We start from the raw sequence: 9,313 nt of genomic DNA, 5'->3' as shown, positions 1-9,313 counted from the left end.
CCGTAGCCTGTATAGGGTTTTCTGAAGAGCAGCTGGCGAGCTTGAACCACCAACCTTGCAGTTCAAACGGCTTTGCAGTCTGGCGCATTAACCCATAGTGCCACATGTTGCTATGAGTTGGAAACAACTCGATGGCACTTAACCACAACAGCAGGGTGTGGGTCCAATATAATGAGTAAATCTTGTACTGTCAGTCTACTGGACTTTGGTTACACCTGCTTTAATCTCATAACAATCAAAATAAGCAGCAGTTGTTTATATGAAATGTTAGATGACATTTGAAATTAATTCAGTTTAGCAAATGTTTGATCATAGTATATTTCTAGGAATTAATTCATTTTAGCAAATGTTTGATCGTAGATTCTTTCTAGGAGTCCCTGGTTAAGTGCTGAACTACTAATCCAAAGGTTAGTGGTTCACACTCAGCTAGAGGCACCTTGAAAGTAAGCTTGGCAATCTGCTTTCAAAATGTCACAGCCCTGAAAACTCTGGGGTAGTTCTACTCTGCGCACATGGGGTTGCCATAAAGTGAAATATATTGGACAGCCATGACAGAGTCCTCATTATATCCTTAATATGGTCTTTTCTTATCAGTTTATGTTCTTTATATAAACAGCTTGCTTACTCTTATGCCTACATTAATGTTGTCAACAGGTGTGTTCTATCCAGTTTCCACATTTTTCCAAGATGGTTAAAAGCAAACTTCAAGAAATCTTTTATATTCACTGTTCTAAATCAATCTGTGAGTTGAAATCAACTCAGCAGCCATGGGCTTTCTGTTTTGTTTGAAACCCTACATACTTTCTCTGTGAGTCGATTGCACTTAAGAAGAATAACAATTATTAGACACTGTTGTTAACTCTTTATTAGCTCATTTTACTCTTATTAAGAAAATACAAAGTGTGAGTGCATTTATTAAAAAATTATATAATGAACATCAGTATACAAAAGTACTGGCACAAGGACCAGGATGAATAAAGCAAAATCCTAAACTTTCTGACGTGTAAAAATCTTATAAGGGAAAGGAAAATATTTTACAGAGCACCATAAAGTAATAAAATGTAATCATTTAATTGTCTATTTCTCTGTCTTCATTAGTTCACCAGTATCTCCTGTGCTTCTTAAGAATAAAGAGCACTGTCTCATTCTTTCATCTCAGTGCTTGGCAAGTAGATGCCAATATTTGATGATTATAGTGAATGCCATAGTCCTGATGGTAACATGGTTAAGGCATTTGACTGCCAACCTGAAAGGTCTGGAATTTGGACCCCCTAACGACTTTGATGGAAATGTAGTCAGCTTCCTTAAAGATTGTTGTTAAGTGCCATTGAGTTGATTCTGACTCAGCGACACGGTTTAGGGTTTCCAACGAGTGGCAGGTGGGTTTGAACTGCCAGTCTGCAGTTCAAATCAACCTTTCAGTACAACACATTATCCTATAGAACAACACCAGGACTTGTAAACCCTATCAAGCAGTTCTATCCTGTCCCATAGGAATCCTATGAGAATGATTGCAATGGCTATGTTTGATTTTCTGGCTAATGAATGCTGTTTAAAAAATTCATACTCTATGGAGCTGTTGAAGCTACCTAAATGAGATGTCCAGTTGTCTAGAAAGGTTCACCCATGATTCCAGCTCCCCACTCCTGCCAGTAAGAAAGGTGGTGGTGGTGTGCTGTGGAGTCAGTTCCAATGCAGCCACCCTGCGTAGGGTTTCTGAGGCTGTAAATCTTTACGGAAGCAGCCTCATTTTTCTCACACAGAATGGCTGGTAATGTCAAACTGTTGACCTTAAGAATAGCAGCCCGAATTGTAATCACTACACTACCAGAGCAACGTAATAAAAAAGAAAGTAATGCATGAATTGAAATGTTGAATTACATTAGATATAATCAATAGTCTCTAGGTTTCCAAACATTAGATGTCAATACAAAGTCAACTACGAAGTTTAAAACATTCCTGTGAACTTTTGGCTTATAAGCACTAGCATTTGAAATACAGGTTGAGAAGGAGAGTCAAAATACAGAAATATGAGGGGAGCTTCAGAAAGTTCATGGAAAGATGGAGTTAAAAGATAATGGAATTTTTCCATGTACTTTTTGAAGTCCCCTCATAGAAATAAAGTGTTGGTATAGATAAGATGAAAATTTTGGCCCCATATTTAGGGAATATGTTTGGAAATCTTTATAGAAACCAATGAATACTCAGCCTCTAAGAAACATTGTAGAAATGTTCAATAGGAATGACAAGGCATTCTTCCCTAAAGAGAACTCAGATAATACTGATAACTAAAATTTCAAGCGTTTGTTTCTATTTGGCAAATTAAATGATCCTGTTAGAATTTGTCATTTATTAAAATACTGACTTGCTTTTAAGAGACACAAGATTCTTATGATTCACTAGTGAGTAATTGTTATCATGACTAATTGCAACTGTCATAACTGTAAAGGTTTTGTAACAAAAAGAGGGGAGTAGTTAATCGTACAGTCCAGGAACAGAGGACTCAAGAGAGAAGAGCACTAGTGGAATGTGGGACCCTATTCAGAGAAGCAGCGAAACCAGAGATGAGGGCATGGAGAAATAGAGCAGCTGAGCACTCTATAGATTCATGGAAAGAGAGAAAGGCTGTGTGCTGGTGGCCAGGAGGCAGGCTTGCAGAATGTGTCCTTTGGTGGTTTAAATGATTATGTATTCCTGAGTGTTTTTGTGTACATGCCCCTCCAAAAAAAAAACTAAAACCGAATAGAAGCAAATACTGTTGAATGATGATGCACAGAGGAGATGATAATCATTGCAATGAAACGATGCATGTAAAACATGTAAACTATCACTCTTTTCACAATAAAAACTTAAAAAAAAAAAAAACCCAGAAATTAAATTCTCTGCATTTTAAACTTTCTCTATTAAAATTAGTTTTAATAATCAGTTATTGCTGTATAGTCCATGGCTGCAACTCTATAATACCAATTCTGTATTAACTACGCTCTCTGAAAACTGAAGGTTAGGGTATGCTTCTTGTTAAGTGCTGTCAAGTTGGTTCTGACCTATAGTGACCCGGTGTAGGGTTTCCTAGGAGCAGCTGGTGAGCTTGAACCACCGACCTTGCTGTTCAAATGGCTTTGCAGTCTGGCGCATTAATCCACAGTGCCACGCCTATTGTTGTTATGTGCCGTGGAATTGGTTCCAACTCAGCGACCCTGAACAGGGTTTCTGAGGCTGTAAATCTTTACGGGAGCAGAAAGCCTCATCTTTCTCCTGCGGAACAGCTGGTAGTTTCCAACTGCCGACGCTGAGTTTGGCAGCCCAATTCGTAACCACTACGCTACCAGAGCTCCTTGTGCCACACCTTAGTGGAGGCATATTTGTTCCGTGAGGAAATCAGGTTGAAAACATGGGAACTAGGGCAGTGTGGTGCCATAGGATAAGCACTCGACCTCAAGGTCGGTTTGAACTACAAGGTCCTCAGTTCAAACGCACCCGCCACTCCTCAGAAACCCTATACAGGGTCGCTATGAGTAGGAACTGGCTCAACAGCACTTAACAACGAGCAGTTTTGGACTCCTGGTATGGTGCTGTAGGATAAGTACTGGAGTGTGAACCACAAGGTCAGTAGTTCAAACCTACCAGCTGCTTCTCAGAAACCCCGTACAACATCACTATGAATTGGAATCAACTCCATGGCACTTAACAATAACAGGACAGTTGTAGGACTCCTGGTGTGGTGCTGTATGTTAAGTGTTGTTAAATACTGTCAAGTTGGTTCCAACTCATAGCAACCCTGTGTAGAGTTTCCAGGGAGGGGCTGGTGAGTTTGAACCACCAACCTTGTAGTTCAAACCCATCTATAGTGGAGTGCATAAATACCGAACTGCTAGTCAAAATGCCAGCAATTTAAACCTACCAGCTGCCTCTTGGAAACCCTATACAGGGTTGTTGTTAGTTGGAAGCAATTTTAAGAGTTCCCAGTGACAAATTGTAGATTTTACATTTCTGTGTAATAAATAGACCACTGGTGATCTGTTCAAATGACAAAGGCTGATGGTTTCAAGAAAAGTGTTAATGGAAAGTTCAGCATTTTGAGAACTAGGAATGTAAAAATATAAACACATTTTTGAAGGTTGAGCATATACTTCAGTTTTTTTTATCTCAGCTAATATTGGACTGCTAACCAGTAATCGGGCTGTGAACCTTAAGGTCAGCGGTTCGAAACTACCAGGTGCTCTGCGGGAGAAAGATGAGGCTTTCTACTCCCGTAAAGATTTACACCCTCGGAAACCCTATACAGGGTCGCTATGGGTCGGAACCGACTCGATGGCACATAACAACAACAACAACAACCACTCCTAGTATGGCAATGTAGATAAGCACTAGACTGCTAGCCACGAGGTTGATGGTTCAAACCTACCAGCTGCTCTTTAGAAACCCAAACAGGGTTGATATGAGAATGAACATGGTATCACTTAACAACAACCATAGGTTGGCTGTTCAAACCTACCACCTGCTATCTACAGAGTCGTTATGAGTCAGAGCCAATTCAACAGCACTTACCAGCAACAGCAATATTGTTAAAGGTTAAAATTTTCAATTTTACATTTGCATGTTACTGTATACTGTTGTAAGGTGCCATTGAGTCGGTACCAACTCATAGCGACCTTATGCACAGCAGAACGAAACATTGCCCGATCCTGGGCCAACTTCTCTATTGTTGCCACACTTGAGCCCATTGATGCTACCACTTTGCCAATCCATCTCACTGGGAGTCTTCCTCTTTTTCTCTGACCCTCCACCTTACCAAGCATGATGTCCTTCTCCAGTGACTGTTCCCTCCTGACAATATGTCCAAAGTATAAGAGACGAAGTTTGATCATTCTGGCCTCCAAGGACCACTCTGGCTGCACTTCTTCCAACACAGATCTGTTGATTTGTTGTAGAGCCCTAAAAACCAGATACCTTTTTTATTCTGCACAGGCTATCAATTAAGAAATACACATATTAGAGTTGAATCAGAGTCAAGCTATGAGCTTTATTGTTAAAAGTTAGTAAACAAAAGCGTATCCTATGACAACAGTGAATTTGCCACAGCCTCTTTCTACACCTTAAGGCTCACCTTAGGGGGATGACATTTAAACTTTAACAATTGTGACATGTTAAGCAGAGACATTAAGATTCTAAGCATCTGTTGGGCCACTAGACTTGGCCTGGAATTTGATTCCGTTTTGCTTACTATAGGAAGAGGAATGAAAATATGTTCCGGTTGAGCCCAAAAAGTCTGAAATAGAACCCAGAAAGACTGACCTATATACCTGGTCTTCAGGAACCTTCTCCCATTGTCACCAATCTGAAAAGTCAAGCCTTCGTGGGAATGTTCAAACAGAGGTATGATAATGCTATGAATTCGTTTACTTTTGCTGCATAGTAAACAATCATGGGATATCAGAAATAAGCTTTTATTCTCACACATACCTACAGGTTAGCTTAAGTTGTTCTGTTCTACAAGTTTCATTTTACCACCAGAATGGCAGTAAGTAAGTAGAACTCTAAAGGCTCAGCTTTAAGCCTTCATTCACACAGCCATTTCTCCCACATTTCACTAACCAAAGTAAGTCTTATGGCCAGTGGGACCAGGAAGTATATGCGGAGATGAGGGAGGGGTAATGTGAGTGCTTAATGAAATTGATCTAAGAGACCAAGGGTTGTCAAACTATCTGTAAACGGACGAATAGTAAGTAGCCAAACTTTGAGTTGCAGCTACTCAAGTTAGCCATTGTAGCTCAAAAACACGTATTGTTGTTAGATGCCAACAAGTTGTTACTGACCCATAGCAACCCTATGCACAACAGAATGAAATACTGCCCAGTCCTGTGCCAGCCTCACAATCATTGCTATGTTTGAGCCCATTACTGTTGTCACTGTGCCAATCCATCTCGTTGGGGGTCTTCCTCTTTCTTTCCAACCCTCCACTTTATCAAACATGATTAACATTCTCCAGGGACTGGTTCCTCCTGATATGTCCAAAGTATGAGAGATGAAATCTGGCCATCCTGGCTTCCAGGCATGCATAGACAATACATTAGTGAATGAACATGGCTATATTCCAACAAAAATCAGATGATGTGCAGGATTTGGCCTGTTGGTTGTAGTTTGCCCTGTGGTAATCTACCGTTGCTGTCTTGGTCACTAACCTCAGCATTTGACATTTGTTTTTACTATTAGAATGTAGCCAAGTGCAAAAGTCCAGTGGGGACCATGTCTGACTTTCCCTGGTTTCACAAAGGAGAAAGAGAATCAAACTCAAAATCAGCTCAAGGTCGATGCTTATGAAGCAGAGGTCAGATGAGCTTCCACCCTACAACTTTCTTTACCCTATTCTGACACCAACCATCCATCCCACCGAATTCTCTGCTTCACGTCTGGGTTCCATAATTCACGCAATACTAATGATTCTGAGGTTTATTAGGGAAGTGAAAGGGTACATTTAAGGATCAGAAAAACTCAGGATGCAGCAGTTCTTCCATCAGGAATACTTCTTGTCTGCCATACTGCAGGCATACCTCTTGTCTTCAGACTCTTAGCCTCGTGGTCCCTGGGCCTCTGTCCTGCTTGAGCAAGTGTTACAAAACTCCTTGAGCCAATCTGTAAATGTCTGAAGGGCACATTCTGCAAGCCAGGAGCCGTAGACACAGTTTTACTCAATCTTTGGGCCTAGAACTGGTAGTTGCTTTGTCTCTCCATGCCACTGCCTCTACTGTCACCTCTGCTGTCACCACATGGTCCACCATGTTCCTTCTTGATGGTCTTGGGGTCATCGGTATCTGCTTATGAGTTGACTCCTTTGAAACCTAGCTGGAGGGGAAATCCCAGCCTTAGAATCCTGTGTACCTTATTTATATGTTGTTGTTAAGTGCTGTCTAGTCAATTCCAACCCATAGAAACCCGGTATAGGGTTTCCGAGGAGCAGCTGGTGAGCTGGAACTGCCAATCTTGCAGTTCAAACGGCTTTGCAGCCTGGCACATTAACCCATAGTGCCACACCAGGTATAGTCCCACCCAGTCACTTGGTGAGAATTAAGAAGACCTTAGATAGAAAAGCCATATCTAGTAAATTCAAGGCATCACACCAAATTTTTCCATTATCCTGTATATGAAAACACGATTTGCACAATAAGGCATTCTCATATACATTAATTTTTTTCCTTTACCTTTATGTTTTCATTAAATTGCTTAATATCTAAATATGAAATAGCAGAACTGCTGTAATAATGCTATATTGTAACTTTGATATTTTCCACCAGATGTCACTCATGCTGTGTATTCAAATTAAGATAACTTTTTTTTTTTTTTTTTACTATAACAACTATATTCAACTTTTAAAATTAGAGGTTAGAATTGGCATAAGTTGAAAACTACAAAACTTTGAAGACATTTGGGGAAAACACTTAGCATGTATTATTTGCTAGGTACTTTATAAGAATAGGGAGCACTGGAGGTACATAGTAGGTTACACACTGGATTGCTAACTCGAAGGTCCGCAGTTTGTTCCCACCAGCCATTCTTGGGAGAAAGATGAAGCTGATCTGCTTCTGTAAAGATTTACAGTTTTGGAAACCCAAAGGGTCAGTTCTAATTTGCCCTATATGGACGCTATGGGTTGTAATTGACTCGGTGGCAGTAGGTGTATATGAATTATTCTCACAAGAACCATTTGAGTTCATTTTTAATAGCGCTAATTCACCATTTAGGAAATGGAGGCTCAGAGAATTGAATTTACCAAGCAAGGACTTTCTTCCAATAAATGAAGGTGCTGGTATTCAAAATCAGGAAAATCTGTCTTTCTAACCCACACACATCCTACTATAATATCTCCACCTCCAAGAGTGTGGCCAGGGGTGAAAGCATGGAGGCTAGTTATGAAGTTATTGAGGCAATCAAGGAGACAGACAATGAATGTTTGGTTAATATAGTAATGGTGGAGGTGGTTAGAAGTGGTTGCTGAAGGCACTGACAGATGGGTTATAGAGACAAAATAAAGAGGAACCAAAAGTGATATATAGGTTTTGGCATGGCAGTTAGGTAAATGGTGGTGGCATTAACAGAACACTTAGTGTAGTGGAGAAGAAACAATTCTGCTTTAAACAATTTTTTTTTTTTTTTTTGACTTTAGGTGAAAAGTAGTCGAATATATGATAAGTATGGAGTTTAAGAGATGAGATCAAGCTGGAAATTTGTGAATCAAGAGCATAGAGTCACCTTCAGAAAGAAGACAGCAAAGAGACAAGTACTGAAAATTGAGTACTGTGATGTTAACATTTAAACATAGCAACATTTATTAGTGGTTCAAATAGTTGCTGTCTTGTATTTTGTAATATAAAAATTGTTTTGTATTCTATGAGCTACAGCAGTAGGGGAGCCTATATTTTGACAGGAAACTGCAATATTAGTACATGTTTATAAAAATGGCTGTATGCTTCAGTGAATTACTTCTTGCCATCAAGTGATATATTGTCTGTAAGAATAAAGACAAGGTGTAAGCATGGGTAGCATGATTATTGTTGTTTTGTTGTTGTTAAGTGCCGTCGAGTCAGTTCCGACCCATAGCGACCCTGTATAGGGATTCCAAGGAGCGACTGGTGAGCATGAACCACCAACCTTGAAGTTCAAACGGCTTTGCAGTCTGGTGATTAACCCATGGCGCCACACCAGCTGCCATTAACTTGGCCCTAACTCACATTGACACTATGCAGAATGGAATGAAATGGCACCTGATACTACAACAGCACCATGATCATTGGCAAATCACATGCATTGTGATTCATGGGTTTCTTGTTGGCCTATATTTGGAAGGAGATCATGGGAGTCTTCATGGGAAGAGTGAATTACCTAATAAGGTAAACTTGGGCTTACTTGTGTTTACTTACTAATCTCTAGTGAACAGTTTCACATGTTTCTCTGAAACTTCTCACTACAGATTGTAATTAAGCATTGTTGTTATTGTTGTTAGATGGCATCAAGTTGGTACTGACTCAATGAAACACTGCCTGGTCCTGGGCCAACCTCACAATTGTTGCCACACTTGAGCCCATTGATGCTGCTACTTTGGCAATCCATCTCGCTGGGGGTCTTCCTCTTTTTCTCTGACCCTCCACCTCACCAAACATGATATCCTTCTCCAGTGACTGGTTCCACCTGACAATATGTCTGAAGTATGAAAGATGAAGTTTGGCCATCCTGGTATCCAAGGAGCACTCTGGCTAAACTTCTTCCAACACAGATCTGTTGGTTCTGTTAGCAGCCTGTGATACTTTCAATATTCACC

The sequence above is a fragment of the Chrysochloris asiatica genome, unplaced genomic scaffold (assembly GCF_000296735.1).
Source record: "Chrysochloris asiatica unplaced genomic scaffold, ChrAsi1.0 scaffold01124, whole genome shotgun sequence".
In the NCBI taxonomy this organism is placed as follows: domain Eukaryota; kingdom Metazoa; phylum Chordata; class Mammalia; order Afrosoricida; family Chrysochloridae; genus Chrysochloris; species Chrysochloris asiatica.
The sequence above is the reverse complement of the archived record's forward strand: the minus strand, read 5'-3'. Positions refer to the sequence as shown.